At 35.4% G+C, this 17,243-nt stretch overlaps 1 pseudogene; it reads left to right on the top strand.

Moving 5' to 3' along the window:
- The first annotated feature begins 1,222 nt into the window (after window positions 1–1,222).
- Window positions 1,223–17,243, top strand: part of LOC109505517 (WAT1-related protein At5g64700-like) — a 30,125-nt pseudogene continuing 14,104 nt past the window's right edge.

The raw sequence follows: 17,243 nt of genomic DNA on the forward strand, positions 1-17,243 counted from the left end.
TTGGAGGCTAATGAAATTGAGTTTCTAGGAAACTTCATCCCTCTAAATAAAGGTGGATAGGGAAGGAGTGAGACTCCCTCCCGACCTTCGATTCTGACTCCGATCAGGAGTCTAACGGAAGAAAATTCAATGGGAGAGAAGATTCCTATCTTCTCTCTATTATTTTTTTGATTTTTTCCATCATTTTAAGATTCATATGGTTGTTTAACTGGATTACAGTATTACATTATTTCCTCCTAAAAAGAAATTTCATCCCCAAAATTTTTCTTAACATGTTCTCAAAAATTCAAAATTTTTTTTATCTCAAGTTATAGTCATCCTCTAATTTCTAAATTAAATCTTTCATCATAATATTTTTCAAAGCAATTTTATTTTAATTAGCTTAAAAATAATTTAGATGACTCCACTTCCATTATGCACTCTGATTCAAATCCATCAGTGCACTTATATCAAATCTAAGTTTCTTGGTTATATCATAATTAATTAGCATAAATTATCATCCTAATGTCCCTAGTGTCTACCCACCTAAACTCAAATGTCTGATTCTATGTGTTATAATTTATTCACTTACGCTCTGATACTATATATATTGTCACACCCCTGATTTGAGATCTCGAGCTAGGAGTCATGGCAACTGCTGCATACTTATGAAAAACTCTTTCCACAAGCATGCAAGACATCTCATCATGATATCATAAAGAAATAATAGAATAAAATTTAAATAATTAATGTTTAACTTTATTTTAAATAACTAAATCAAATATCTTATAAAATAAAATTTCATGATGTTGCATCAAATTCTAATAAATCCTAATCTAAAATATAATATTAAAGTCTGTCTCTAGTTCGCTCTCCAATATTGAATCTTCGAGTTAGGCTAGTCCTTAAATCTATAAAAATAATAAAATATGGAGCAATAAGCCAGACAGTCTAATAAATAATGATTATCTTGACTAGATAATTCATATGATAATATAAGTTATAAATATCAAAATATAATTTATCATTAATTAGTACACAAAAGTAGTCAAATTTATTTTGAAAATATGAATTCAGTAATGTTAGTATCTTTCAAATATTCATATACATAATCATATATCTGATTTTGAAACTAATAGTATTCAAAAATTTGATTCAAAATAAATTTTACTTAACCTATCAGCTTTTAACTATGACCACACTTATACACTATGGTCGGACCAAAATACCATACTTATACCCTATGACCTATGGTCGGGTCGAAGTACCACACGTATATCGTGTGGTGGGACTAGAATACCACACTTATACCTATGGTTGGATCAAAATACCACATTTATACCCTATTATGAGACCAAAATACCATATTTATACCTTATGACTGGATCAAAAATAGAATCATGAGTTCAGAGTGCCAATGCATAATCTCCAATTGATAGGATTCAAAATATAGTTTGAGAGTCCAAAATTGATTTGTATCAATTTTTTTTTAGAAAATAACACATATTTCATAATCAAATTAAATATGTATATATGATTTTAGATCAAAAAAATAGCTATAGTAATAGTCTAAGAAATATTACTTAGAAGTTCCATATCGATTCCATTCAAAATATATTTTCATGAGATTTATAAATCATATATAAATTAATTAATAATTTATTTCATATCTAAAATAACATAATATAAATAAAGCATGTAAAGAAGGTGGATCATTACTTACCTCACATATGCTCCAATGAATCTACATAACTTTAGAAATTTTTATTTCAAAATCTAATACCGAAAATCATACTTTTATCAAACTTTAGTCATGATTATTTTCAAAATAGCAGTCCTAAATCCTCTCAGGACTAGTTATGTGGTAGTCCCAACATCCGGTCATTTAATCTAGGACATAAAATTAATGAACTATAACTCAAGAGTCATGTTAGGATGCTAGGGTACAAGTGATAATGAAATCTCAGTTCGATCAAAAAGGAGACTGATAAACTGTCTGATAGTCAACGATCAATATTCTTCTATCAGGATCTATCAAGACTATTAGAGGATCTTTCTAAGATCTAAAAAATCTTAGAAGAGAGGCACGTTTAGAGAGAAAAACTTATAAAGAGAGAAAGTGAGATTTTTTAGAGAGAGAAAGTAGAGAGAAAATTAGAGAGAGAAATTTTATTTTATTTTTTTTTCTTTCTTCTTCCTCTTTCTTTCTTCTTATAGGTTCTTTGGCAAAACAAGAAACCTTAGGGTCACCCTTCTCTCTCATTTGTTCCCTCGAAATGGAGGCCACGATTATGTGGCAAGGGTTGGGAGCGGTCAGGGTGATGGCGACAGGATCGGTACTTCCCTTCCTGACAATTGACCATGGTGAACAGTATCGAAAGTTCAAAGAAAACTCGATGGAAAAATAGAGAAAATAGGGTCGACTTATCCCAGGAGAAATCCGATGATTGCCAACCAAAATCGAGGCTTCCAAGGTTTGAGGAAGATGAGGGAAAGGTTTACTAAAGATTCTTGGCATTGTACCTGGCTTCTCAGTGGCGTTCGACTATGATTTCCAATGAACTTGAGAAGAGGAAAAATCTTTTCTTCTTAACGATGATTTGGAGGCCAACAGAGGTAGGTTTCCAAGGAAACTTCATCCCTCTAAACAGAGATGGAGAGGGAACGAGTTAGACTTCCTCTTGGCCTCCAATTCTGACTCCAATTGGGAGTCTAATGAAAGAAAATTCAACAAGAGAGAAGATTCCCATCTTCTTTCTATTTTTTTTGGCCACTTTATGATTCGTGTGGCTGCTTAACTAGGTTTGGGGTATCACATAAGTAGCATGAGAATGTCTAAATGAAGGAGAATGGTATATCCAAAGAACTAAAGAGGTGTTTGGTTCACAACCAAAATTAGAATGGGAATGGAAATCGAAATGATTTGGAATCGAAATCGGAATGGCCAAATCCTTCGAAGCATTTGATTCGTGATCGGAATCGGAATCGGAATCAAAATTGGAATGAAAATTTGAATTCATAGAGGAGAATAAGGATTGAGTTCTATATAGATTGAGTCATTCCCATTTAACCTCGAAATCGAAATCGAAATGGAATTTCTTCTAACCAAATGGTTAAAATGGGAGTCACCCATTTCAATTTTGATTCCAGACCCTCACTTCCCCCAACCAAACACCCCTTTAGGGGGTGTTTGGTTCACAACCAAAATTAGAATGGGAATGAAAATCGGAATGATTTGGAATCAAAATCAGAATGGCTAAATCCTTCGAAGCGTTTGGTTCGTGATCGGAATCAGAATCGAAATCGAAATCGAAATCGAAATGAAAATTTGAATCCATAGAGGAGAATAGGGATTGAGTTCTATATAGATTGAGTCATTCCCATTTAACCCCGGAATCGAAATCGGAATGGGATTCCTTCCAACCAAATGGTTGGAATGGGAGTCACCCATTCTGATTTCGATTCTAGACCCCTACTTCTTCCAACCAAACACCCTCTAAATTCTTGCATTCAGATACAGTATAGATATCCTAGCTTGTTATTATACTATAGAAGAGATGCGGTTATGTATCCCAATAATTTAATATCCATTCACAACAGCCAGAAGACTATCCAATTATAGAGGCTCTTCGAAATTATGAAAGTTTCTGGGGTTACTACTTTGCCTGGTTGGTATTATGGACATGGCCTTCTACAAAGGACTCCAGTTCAAACCTTTGTATCATCATCATCTCCTAGGCCATGAAAGGAGAGAAACAAATCCCCATCACACCCATTCAACTAGGACTTGGGTCTTGGGAAGCTTTCTCATGACCATTTCCAACACACCATGGTCTTTGTGGATGGTGCTGCATGTATGCCTTTAAGAATTTCCATCAGGAATTGAGTCCTTTGAAGAATGTTACTTTGCAGTTTCTGGCCCCTTGGGTTACATAAATATACACTTCTTGTATTTGGTGTAATAATCCAGATTTTGGGCCATGGGTCGGCCTAAAGAGGCCCAGACCTATGAGCTCACACCACGTAGCACATGCTCGCAAGTTAGAAGACTTTGATAGGGTCTTCTTCTCTCTCAACTCCAGTGAATTCTCGAGTCCTAGGGCTAGTCAAGTTCGACAAAAATTTTAGAATGTCGTCTATAAAAGGTTGCCTTCCACCTTGGGACTCCACAACCAAAAATCCTGAGTGACCACCATTGATTTCTAAGATTTTTCTTGGTGTTTTCCTTGGATTTTTCCATCTAAAAGGCTCATCGATATCAGCTTTTCTTCTGGCTAGACTTAGATAAGGACCTAAGCCCTTGATTCCCTCTCTTTTCTGACCTCAAGGCTGTCGACCCATCTTGATTGGATCCAACAGCTTGCTGGAATCCAAGTTGACATAGGGGTGCCCTATCTGGCCCCTTTTCTCTTGTTTAGTGCCACTGCTGCTGATGTTGGCTACCACTGAAGCCTCTATATTGATGTGCTAGGAGGAGATGATTGAGATCAGCCACTGGTGAGCGGCTGAGACTTGATCCAAACATCATCATCAAGTCCCCTATTCTTCTTCTTTTGACTTTGTTCCATCTAGCCGGCCACTACCACCTACTAGTTGTGGCTGCCATCGAGTCATCACCAGCACCTTCATCGAGTGCTGGCATGGGTGACTAGCTGCCGGCTTTCTATGATGATGGTAGGGGAAGAGAAAGAGAAGGAGGTATCCTTTGTTTTGAAGAAGAAAGAGCTCATTCTCTCTCCTCTCTTTCTATCTCCTCACTCTCTCCCTCTCTCTTTCTCTTTGTTTGTTCTCTCTCACTCCTTGTTTCTCTTTCTCTTCTCTCTAGTTGGATCAAAAAGATTTTTAGATGTAGGATTTTGGGACTTGATTCTTGTTCATGATCACTCCAAAACCTTGTCATTGATCCATACCGTCATACTATCTTTGAATTGACTTAGATTCTTGTTCATAATCCGCTAATTACTCGGGCTAGAAACCCTTGGCCAATTAGATGTTGCCTCTTGAATTGTTTACCATAAATTTTCGGGATATTGTTGCAATGCTATGGTGGTGCGATCAGTTGAATAAGAAGACATAGAGCTAGAAGATCTACACTCTCATCCCTAATCAAGGTAAATCTCTAAATTTTATTAACTATTCAAGTGTTAAGTAGGATCAAAAAATTTAAAATCAAGAGTAATTTAGATATTATAGCTTTGAAAATAGCTATATAATAATAATAATTTATTATTTCTTATGTTGATGTTGATCGAGGATGTATTAGAATTATGCCGTTGATTGGATATGCTAGGCGTGGATTATAGACATCATATTTGGATTTGACTAGTGATAGAGGTAAGAATCCATGTATATGATCGTCATTATATATACTATTGGTATCATTGAATTTATATCGTTGATTTTGTATCATTAAATTCATATTAATGGATTTGTCTTTATTTAAGAAACTATTATTGTTATATGATTTTTTGACATGAGTATATTATGTGTCAACTATATATATGTATCAGTGATTAATGATGTGATTATATAGTTGTAACATGATTATCTTGATCACTCTATAAATTAGAATTGATTTGATGAAATCAACATATAATAATTAGATGAAAAAGATATGATTTGGACTAACCTTATTATGTGGATGGTCGACTAGGAGCTTATATCTGAGATAGCCTCCATGGGCTTATACATGATATAGCCAGTCAGGAGCTTATACTTGGGATAGCCTCCATAAGCTTATATGTAGGATAGCCTCTAGAAGCTTATATGTGGGATAACCAGCCAAGAGCTTATACTGAGATAGCCTCTATAGGCTTATGCATAGAATAGTCTTTAGGAGCTTATGCTTGGGATAGCCACCACGAGCTTATGCATGAGAATTTGATCAATGATAGACTGGGGCATGATTTTGTTAGTTCAAAACCAGAAAGATAAAAAAAATAAAAAATCTAGAATTGTGATAAGAGGAATAGATGCTAAAACATATAAAACTAACATTGAATAAAATATTTGAATGGTTAGCATATGGTAACACACCTTTTTTGACAATACAGATATGATAGATACTTGATACATGTTGCAATAACCTGTCCAAGAAAAAATTTCTCAAGCCTAAACCACCCTTTTCATGAATCTTAAAGCATGTAAAAGAAACAGAAAAAATGGAAATCAAAGCCAAACCCTAGGGTCCTAGGGCAACCAAACCGTAGGATCCGTAGTCTATAAAAGGTCCCTCCCCCTCCTAGCCATCTTGCCCCAAAATCCTTTCCATTGCTAGCGAGAAATCTGAAGGATCAGATTATGCATCGGATCAAATCAGATCAAAGGCAGCAAAATTTCAAAATTTTTGATCCGATCCAGCTCACCATTCATATATCTAAGTCAGATCTAAAGCATAATAAATAGCATATTTAATAATAGAAATCAGCATGCAAAAGATAAGAGGTGATCTCATCACCATGTGCGGGTAGACGATCTCTACAATCGATGATCCGTAGTAATGTTGAGGTCTACTGTTGAGCCACACACATATTTGACCTCCACAGGTATCCACTTGGACCTCTATCTAGGACTCTTTCTCTAGATCTGATCCACCTTCTCCAAGATGGATGTGGAGCTTTTGATCAATGACAATCTGATCATCGGGACTATCGGTTGCAGCCTACTTCTACCTTCAGTTGGACAGTGCTTGAACTCCTTCAAGTGTGCTCGAGATCAGCCCAACACCTTTGGGCATGAGAAATGGCAGGCTTCTCTAGGCGTGTGAATTAGGGAGAGGAGGTGGATGAAAACGGCCTAACACTTTAGGCATGAGTGATGTGAAGGTGGAAGAGAAGAAGGGTTTCAAGACTATGAAAGCATTAGCTACTGAACCCACTTGAAGGGGTCCTTATATAGACCCAAACCCTAAACCATTCAACATGGAATGGCCCCATTTGAAATCAAATTTCAGATGGGGCATCCCAAAAAATTCTCCACTGAATTCCTTCTCATCCATAAGGTGCAATGCCTATATTCTATTCTCATTTCATCAACGAAATATTTTCATGAGAAGGAGAGATAGTGTGGGGTGGTTATCCATTCAAATTTCAAGTGGATCATGTCCCTTATTTGAATTTGAAACCTTTTCAAATTTGATCTTTGAATATAAATAGGGAAACCACCTAATCACTAAATTTAAATTTGAACAATTCAAATCTAAACTTAAAATTTAAATAGGCAATCTCTATAACTCCGAATTCTTATCCACATGGGATGCACACCCCTAGATCTCATCCAGAAGGGGCGTGCGTCCCTTCTCAAGGTGAACATATGGAGAAAATGGTGAGGGCGACAACATATAATCGCCTCTCCTTCTCATCCCTTCTCATGTGCCCATTTGTCTTTCAAATAGGTGTGGGTCCTTTAAAATTTGAATCAAATTCAAATTAGACTAAAAAAGATTAAATGGAACCAACTCTTGGTGCCAAATTAAGAGTCCAATTAGATTAGGCTAAGCCCTATCCAATAGAAAAATCCAATCTGGAGAAACCTGGATCAAATCAAGTGCTAGCATGAATACCTTAGACCCAATTGGACCAATTGAGTCCAATTAAACAATCCTAGACCAAAGTCCTTTGTTGTGTGACCCCATAGCTTCAATTCTATATGGTAATGGGATATGTTATTATCTCTATCAGGAACATCATCAAAATATTTTTCGATGGATCGAAATTTTTTTTAATTCAGTCAATTAGAATTATCGATCATCGAAATAATTCTAATTGGTCCCACAATCCATCAGTGACACCTAGTAGTATGTAGTGGTAACCCATCAGAACTGAATAAGAACCTCTAGGTGTAGTTACCATGTGATTCGGTTCTTCTATCGTGAGTTTTGATAAAATCAAGGTCAAGATAAACTCATCAAACCTTATATCTATCATATGATAAAATTATTTGATTCGAATTCGATGTGAAATCCAATAGAAACTTCTTTCTATCTTTCACACTACCATAGCCATGGGCTTTTGGATTTGATCTCATGATCTACATAGGACTACTCCTCCTCTATTGAGGTCAATAGATCCCATCTCGATGTAATTCAATTTCTATAATGAACATACCACAGTCAACATACACCTCATCACTCCATATAGCTAGAAGATTGAGTTATGGTATAGTTAAACTATAACACCTTCAAAGTGAACTGCTGATGCACCTTAGGTCAAAGAACTAGATATACAACCACAGCTATAAATAAATCACTGATGAGAAGGTAGATATCCTTATGACTGTTCGTAATTGATCACGCTCAGTACCATTATTCTTAACAAGCACCTATACTTTCACTTTGATATCTTCATACTGTAGATTTAAGACTCATCTATCTGAAAGAAGGGATCATATATCAATCTTTTGAATCGATCACTATCTCCATGATGATCCTATGTTGAGAGTAACTTATGAGTTAACTAAGATTAGCACATATCTTAAATTTTTAACTCTTGAGAATATGTATTATCTTATCCATTAATCCAATGAACGATTCACAGACACTATTAAACATAATGTGAATAAAAATAATCTAATTTTATTAATATCAAAGTTAAATTATAAAATGTGTCCTTAGAAGTGTTTTACAAGTGTCGGACAATGTGACTTCTAGGGCATATATCCAACAAACTCTCACTTGGCCTAAAGCTAATTGGCTATAAATCTAAGTCCCATCTTCTCAATGTAGGCTTCAATCTTTTGCTGGTTCAACGACTTCATCAGTGGGTCAGTCACGTTGTCTGTGGTGTCGATTCTTTTCATTTCAATATATTCTTTCTCGAGATAATCACAGATGAAGTGGAACTGCCGCTCGATGTCTTTGAATTTTTAGTGAGACCTCGCTCCTTAGCTAGAGCTATGACGCCGTTGTTGTCACAGTAGAGAGGAACGACATCTGATGACATCACTCCAAATTTTGTAATAAACTTCTTGAATCAGAATGCCTCTTTCGCAGCCTCCGATGCGGTAATGTATTCTGCTTTCATTGTGGAGTCTACAATCATAGTCTGGTTGAAACTCTTTCAGTTGATAGCACCACCATTGCATAAAAAAATATTTTTCGATATCGACTTTCAATCATCGATATCAGATATGAAGTTTGGATCTATATATCCATACACATTGAGTTCTCCATTTTCAAAGATCAAAAATATATCCTTAGTCCTCAAGTACTTAAAGATATGTTTTACAGAAATTCAGTGCTCCTCACCTAGATTTGACTAATATCTACTTGTGACACTTATAGCATGAGCAATATCAAGTCATGTACAAAGCATGGCGTACATGAGACTCCCTATAGCCGAAGCATAAGGGATCTTGCTTATGCATTCAATCTCTTTCGGTGTGTTGGGGCACATCTTTTTGCAGAAATAAATGCCATATCTAAAGGGTACCAGACCTCTTTTGGAAATCTCTATGCTGAACCTTTTCAGCACCTCCTCAATGTATATCTTCTGTGATAATCTTAACATCCTCCTAGATCTATCTCTATAAACCTTGATCTCTAAAATGAAGGATGTCTCTCTTAGATTTTTTATAGAAAACTTTTTAGACAACCAAACTTTGACTGAGGCCAACATGAAAATATTATTTTCTATCAGGAGAATGTCATCCACGTATAATACGAGGAATACGATAGTGCTCTCATTGACCTTCTTGAAGGCACATGGCTCTTCATTCTTAATGAAATCAAATGATTTGATTACATCATTGAAATGAGTATTCCAACTCTGAGATGCTTGTTTTAGTCCATAAATAGATCTTTGCAGTTTATAAACCTTATAATCATCATCACTGGAAGTGAAACCAAGCGGTTGTTCTATATAGATATCTTCCTCAAGATATCTATTCAAGAATATCATTTTCATATTTATTTATCATATTTTGTAGTCAAAATATGCAGCAACAGTAAGCAATGCATGGATGGATTTAAGCATAGCTACAGGTGAGAAGGTCTCTTAATAGTCAACGCCTTTTCGTTGGCTATACCCTTTCACCACAAGCCTAGCCTTAAAGGTCTCTATCTTTTCATGTGCACCTATCTTTTGTTAGATGTATGTCCTAGAAGTCAATATGGCTGACACATTGTAATAAATCTAAATCATAATTTTGTACTTAATATATTGATATGAATAATAAAAAGATAAGTTTTTTTCATTCAAGTGTGATGTGTTCTTGAATCATCCATGAAATTAGTTTTGATATATATTCTCAAGGTGTTGAGGATTAGAGATATGTATTTAATTTCTAAATACTCCCAGTCATAAGATCCTCATGAGAATGGTGATAGATCTGGATAGACTGACCCACAAATTGCTTCTTTCAAGATAGATGAGTCTCTGATCTACTATGTAGAGACACAAAATGATGACTATGAGTAGTTGTTAGAGAACTAGTACTGAACGTGACTATACGAGAAATCACTTGGATTTCTATTTGATCGTCAGTGATTATCTCAATGCTGTAGTTGTGTAACTGATCTTTTGATTTGAGATTGTACTGCTACTCGTAGTGAGACTGCTGGAGTTTGACTGACACATAAATATGGATCTCAATGAGCTCTTGTAGTAGATGTTGGCGACAGTTGGTCTACTATAGGAGTGAGGTGCGCATCAAGATAGGATCTATCGATGTTAATAGAGAAGAGTAGTCCTATGAGATTTGAGAGACTAAGTTCAAGAGTCTGTGGCCACAGTAGTGTGATTGATGAAAAAAATTTTTCGTAAAAGTCACAACTAGACTTGAGCTAATTAAATCTATCATATGACTGATACTAAGGTTTGTTTATTTATCCATGACTTATCATCAAGTCGGAACTCACGATAGAGGGACTGAATCACACATTAACTATACTTAGAGGTTCATTTTAGTTCTACTGGATTGCCACTACATACTTTTAGGTGTCACTAGTAGATTGTGAGAGCTCACTAAAGTCATTCTGGATCGATAATCTTTACTAAATTAGAGTGGAATTATTCTAATCTATTGAAAAGAGTTTCAATGATATGATGATAGAGATCATTATATATCTCGCTATCAGATTGAATTGAATCTATGAGGTCACACAACAAAGATATTAGGTCTGGAATAAGCAATTAAGCTTATGAAGTGTCAATTGGATTTAGAGAAAATAATTGGATTCATGGTAATCTTGCTAGCACATGGTTGGACCCCATTCCTCTTTTCGTTGGTATTACTTATTTAATAAGATAATTCTAACTTAATTATCTACTAATAACCTATATGAATAAGATTTATAAGACTCCAATTATTTGGTGTCTAAGGTTATGGATCACATAAATTAAGGATGCAAGTCCCTAATTAATTTTTTTGATAGTTATTCTTGGGCGCCACCTTGATTTGATCAAGTTGGGCATGTCTATTGATTAGAAGACTTTTAGTTCTTCTATGGGGCATCTCTTGGGTGTGTTTTGGGGTGTCTAATTATAGATGCAAGGGCTCCAATTGTTGGCACCTAAAGGATCTCTTAAAGTAAGTTGGATAACTTAAGTTAATAGGAAATCCAATGTAAGTAGGACTTGTATTATGAGATTGAATAGGATTCAATCTTTATTCCTATTTAAAGAGATCTCTCCTAAGATCTCTAGAGCATCCAAATCAGCAACCTCACATGCCAAAAGAAAAGTCCCACACCCTCTCTTCCTCTCTCTTTCTCTTCCCTTGGGCATCCCACACCCCCTTTCTCTTGGGACATGCATCCCAAGAAATCCCACGTCCAAAGGCTGTTAGATGCCTCTTCCTTATTGGTTTCTACTATCTGGTAGTAGCACATAGTAAGGAGAAAAACTCTACAGAAGAGGAGAAGAAGAAGATCAAGAAAAGAGATCAAGTGTTGATTGTGATCCAGGCTTCGTTCAGATTCAGCAAGCTAAATTTTGGAGAACAAAAATTTAGATTAAAGAGGACTGTTCCAGACTGATCCCGAGTGGATGCTCATAGAGGTCGGATACTTGTGTAGCTAAGAGAGAACCTCTTTTCTTTCAGATCTATATTTGAAAAAAAAGATTGCGAAACATGTATGTGATTTGATCACAATCTAAATTTCATTATATATTAATTTCAGCATATGAGATAGATCCATGTGGTTTTATATTTTCATGCATGCATAATTCAGATTAAAAATATTTTAATCTTATTTTCCACTATGGTATTTAAAAAAATAAAATTTTTGAAACACATATGAATGCACCAAACTCCGAATTCCAATAGTGGTATCAGAGCCACAGGTTTTCATATGCTGAATTCTGATATACATATTTTTGAAAAAAATTTAAAATCAAATTTTTTTTTGATACATGAGATGTATAGATGGATCTTCTAATCTAAAATTTAATTTTAATTTTAATTTTAGAATATATAGTTGATATGTAATTGTATGCATAGATCTGAATTTTGATCTAGAAAGAGTTCTAGTTCATGTTCATATGATACATAGATGCATGCATAAAATCTAAAATTTTTATATGATCTGAATTTTGATTCATATATATGATATATGATTGTATATTTAGATCATAAATTTATTTTTAATCTGATCCATGATTAGTATATGAGATATATGATATCATGCTTAGATCTGAAATTTTATTTAGATTTAATTTACATGCATATATATGATATTTGTTTGTGTGTTAAAATCTAAAAATTATTTTTATATTTTAAAATTTATTTTTATGCAATAAATTTTGATCTGAAATATGATTTTAGAATCTGAAACTTGTATTTGTGCATGAGGATTTTGGTCATGGGAAAATCATTTATTAGGTCATGTAATAGGTTTGTATTTAAGATTTTTGATTTGATTCATATGGGTCTAATTTGATTAAGTAATTATCAAACTAAGTCAAGTATTGATTAGGATTAAATCAATTAAGTTAATGATCATACAACTGTTGTTAATCAAATCGATTGAATCTCATATGTAGAATCGATTAACCTAAGGATCTAATTTGGCTCATTGGTTTGAGCCTGATTCACTTGAGCTAACCAATCCTGATCAATCGATCTATTAGTGTCTAAGGCAAGTTAATGAGATATGATTATTTAATTGATTCGGTTAGCCAATCTGATCAATTTATTAGTGTCTTAAGAAGGCAATGGAGGGACTCTCATCGATCTCTACTTACCTGACCAATTTGAAAGATTGGATCTTGAATTAGATCGCTTAGCGGTTGGATTTAGCCCATGCCAGTTAGATCGGTCATATGATGACTGATTAGATGAGATCTAAACCTAGAGCTCCCCATAAATATTAAGTCCAGAGGTCTTCCACCATTGTAGATGTGCAGGCATGCTACCGGTGTTGATTATTCTCGATTGGTTACAGTAGTTCAGTTGCATCAAAAATATACAACCACTCTATTAGCAAAAAGTTACTCCAAGATAAGGATGGGGTTGGACCCAATAACTGTTAGATGAGGGATCCAATGACGGCTTTACACCTGCTTGTGAACGATGGATCGGATTTAACTAAGAAGTGTGGGCAATAACTAATAGGTGAGTCCATATGACTTAGAGACCAAGTAGCTGCAACATACTTAGAGAAGTATTTGGGCAAAGAGTTGTCTATGCATCAGTGTGCGTGTTATTAATAACTATTAGGTGAGGTGCATGTCATCGGTGGGACCGCAGCACCCACTAGAAATTCTTGGTTGCATTAAGATTTTTATTTTCTTTTTGAGGAGTGGAGAGACCCAATAAATTAGTGGGAGTCATTGTTTGTATCTTAAAGTTTCTAAAAGCAAATTAAATGTTAGGTACAAAAGTCTAGCTTGAATCTCTACTCTCGCAATTAAACCACAATGTCAGCCTCAAACCCTCTAGCCTGCATCCTTGAAACCAATCATTTGATCAGTATCAATTACAAAGACTAGCTAAAAAATCTCAGGATTGTCCTGACCTCAAAAAAATTAAGCCATATTCTCGATCAGGATCCCGTAGTGCTACCAAATCATCTTACTGCTAAGCAAAGAGTTGCTTTTGAGAAGTGGATGGGTGAAGACAATCGGATCAAGTGCTATGTGCTGGCATCCATGTCAAATGAGTTATAAAGCCAGCACGAGCATATGCCCACTATCCGGGCCATGATCACTCGCCTACAAGAGTTGTATGATGAGCAGAGCCGTACTGTACGCTTCGAAGTGTCTAAGAGACTCTTCAATCTAAAGATGCATGAAGGATAGTCTATCCATAAGCACTGTATGACAGTGATCAAGGATATTGAGGAGTTTGAGAAGCTCAGACTAGATATGCAAAAGAAATTACAGATGGATCTGATCCTTCAATCTCTTACTAGTTCATATAGTCAATTCATTGTGAATGTTTATATGAACAAACTTGACTGCACTATTTTCGAACTTATCAACATGTTGGTCACCACGGAGGATACCTTGAAGAGTTCAAGGGGCACTATTCTCGCTGTGGAGCAGACTTCTTCCAAGAAAAAGTCTACTAAAAAGAAAAAGATTAAATTTGTGAAGAAGCAGAAGAAAGAGAGCAAGCCAAAGAAAGATGGTCCAAAGGTGGCTGAGGTAAGAAAAAAGTATTTTCACTATCATGCTGAAGGCCATTGGAGAAGGAATTGTCCAAAATATCTGGAGAGCTTAAAGATCAAAAAGAATGATAAATCTTCTGAAGGTATGCTCGTAATTGAATCTAATCTTATGGTTTCTTCTACTTCTAGTTGGGTATTAGACTCTGGCTCGAGTGCTCATATATGTATCTCAATACAGGATCTGATAGAAAATAGAAGATTGAGAGAAGGTGATATGATCCTTCAGATCGGTAATGGAGCAAAAGTTGCTGCAGAGACCATTGGTACTTACCCTTTTCGATTACCATCTGGTGTTAGATTAGATTTAAAAGACTGTTATGATATTTTTGTAGCTAGTCAGAATTTAATTTTCGTATCTGTGCTAGCACAGAAAGATTTTGAAATTAATTTCAATAAAGACTTTTATTTCATTTATTTATGAAATAAATTGGTTGCACAAGATCTTTTAATTGATAATTTTTATCACTTGCATGTTGATGCGAATGTGAATCTAAATGAGCAAATAGTTAGTGTCGTAAGCTAAAAGAGATCCAGAGATGAAATTAACCAAAAGTACTTATGGCACCATAAACTAGGCCATTTTGGATAGGACAGGATAAACAGACTGGAAAAAGATAAGATCCTTGGCTCTTTTAACCTAGAGTCATATCTAGCTTGCAAATCTTATCTTCAAGAAAAAATGGCCAAGTTACCCTTTGTAGGACATGGGGAGAGGGCTACTCAGTTACTTGCCTTGGTACACACTGACGTATGTGGACTATTTGATGTGCAGGCCAAGGGTGGTTATACCAACTCCATTACCTTTACCGATGATCTATCTAGGTATGGATATGTGTATCTCATGAAACACAAGTCTAAGGCTTTTGAAAAGTTCAAAAAATTCAGACATGAAGTAGAAAAATAGACAGACAAACCTGTTAAGATTCTTTGATTTGATCGAGGAGGTGAATACCTTAGTCGAAAATTTTTGAGATATCTTAAGGATAATGGCATAGTCTCTCAATGGATGCCTCTTGGAACACCTCAGCTCAATGGGATATCTGAAAGGAGGAATATGACCCTATTGGATATGGTTCGATCCATGATGAGTTTCACTGATCTACTCTTATCTTTTTTGGAGACATGCCTTGTTAATTGTCATGCACTTGTTGAATAGGATTCCATCAAAGTTCGTTCCTACCACACCATATGAGATATGGTTCAGTAAGAAGTCAAGACTGGATTATCTCAAGACTTGGAGATGTCCGGCTTATGTCAAGAGAAAGATGATGGATAAGTTAAAAGATAGATCTATTATAGCTCGTTTTATAAGATATCCAAAAAAATCTATGGGACACTACTTCTACTTTCCACAAGACCACAATGTGATTGTGAGTCAAAACATCGTATTCCTTGAAAAATAATTTATCCAGGATGGCGGCAGTGAGAGGTTAGTGGAGCTCGAAGAGAAATTCTCTGAAGAGCCCAGAGCTATAGATCCTTAAAAACTCATAGTCCATGAGCTAGTAGTTGATGTTCCTCTACCACCTCATAGATCTAGTAGGGTCTCCCAACCTTCTAAAAGGTACATGGGTATGCTTATGGAGGAAGTAAAGAAAATATATTTTATAGGAAATAGGGGTCATACTGATGATTCTAATACCTTTGATGAGATGATGTCTGACATCGATTTTGAAAAATAGTTAGATACTATGAAGTCAGAAATTGACTCGATGCACTCCAACCAAGTCTGGACCTTAGTGGATCCACCTGAAGATATTGTACCCATTGGATGTAAATAGATCTACAAAAAGAAGATAGGTGTCGATAGTAAGGTAGAGACCTATAAAGCTAGGCTTGTAGCTAAAAGTTATAGTTAGCATGAGGGTATTGACTATCAGAAAATCTTCTCGTCCGTAGCCATGCTGAAATTCATCCATACTTTGATTGCTGTTGCAGCTTACAATAATTATGAAATCTGATAGATGGATGTGAAAACTACTTTTCTGAATGGATATCTTGAGGAAGATATCTATATGGAGTAGCCCATAGGTTTCACGTTCAATGATGGTGACCACAGAGTCTACAAGCTGCAAAGGTTCATATACAGATTAAAGTAAGTTTCTCGAAGTTGGAACCATCATTTAGATGAGACAATCAAATCATTTGATTTCATCAAAAATGAAGAAGAATCTTGTGTATATAAGAGGGTCAGTAGGAGTGTGATCATCTTCCTCATATTGTACATAGATGATATTCTCCTTATTGGGAATGACATTCCCATGCTGACCATGGTCAAAAAATAGTTGTCCAAAAAATTCTCCATGAAAGACTTAGAAAAAGTATCCTATATTTTCGGAATAAAGATCTATAAAGATAGACCCAAACGGATGCTTAGTCTGTCACAAAAGCTGTACATAGAGAAGGTGCTGAAGAGGTTCAGTATGAAAAACTCTAAGAGAGGTCTCTTACCTCTTAGGCATGGTATTAGTCTTTCCAAGATGATGTGTCCAATCACATCTGAGGAGATTCAGTGCATGAGTAAGATTTCTTATATCTCGATGATAAGGAACCTCATGTACGCAATGTTATGTACTCGACCTGATATTGCCCTTGCTGTGAGTGTCACGAATAGGTATCAATTGAATCCAGACGAGGAGCACTGGATAGCTGTGAA

Source organism: Elaeis guineensis, chromosome 1 (genome assembly GCF_000442705.2).
Source record: "Elaeis guineensis isolate ETL-2024a chromosome 1, EG11, whole genome shotgun sequence".
NCBI lineage: Eukaryota > Viridiplantae > Streptophyta > Magnoliopsida > Arecales > Arecaceae > Elaeis > Elaeis guineensis.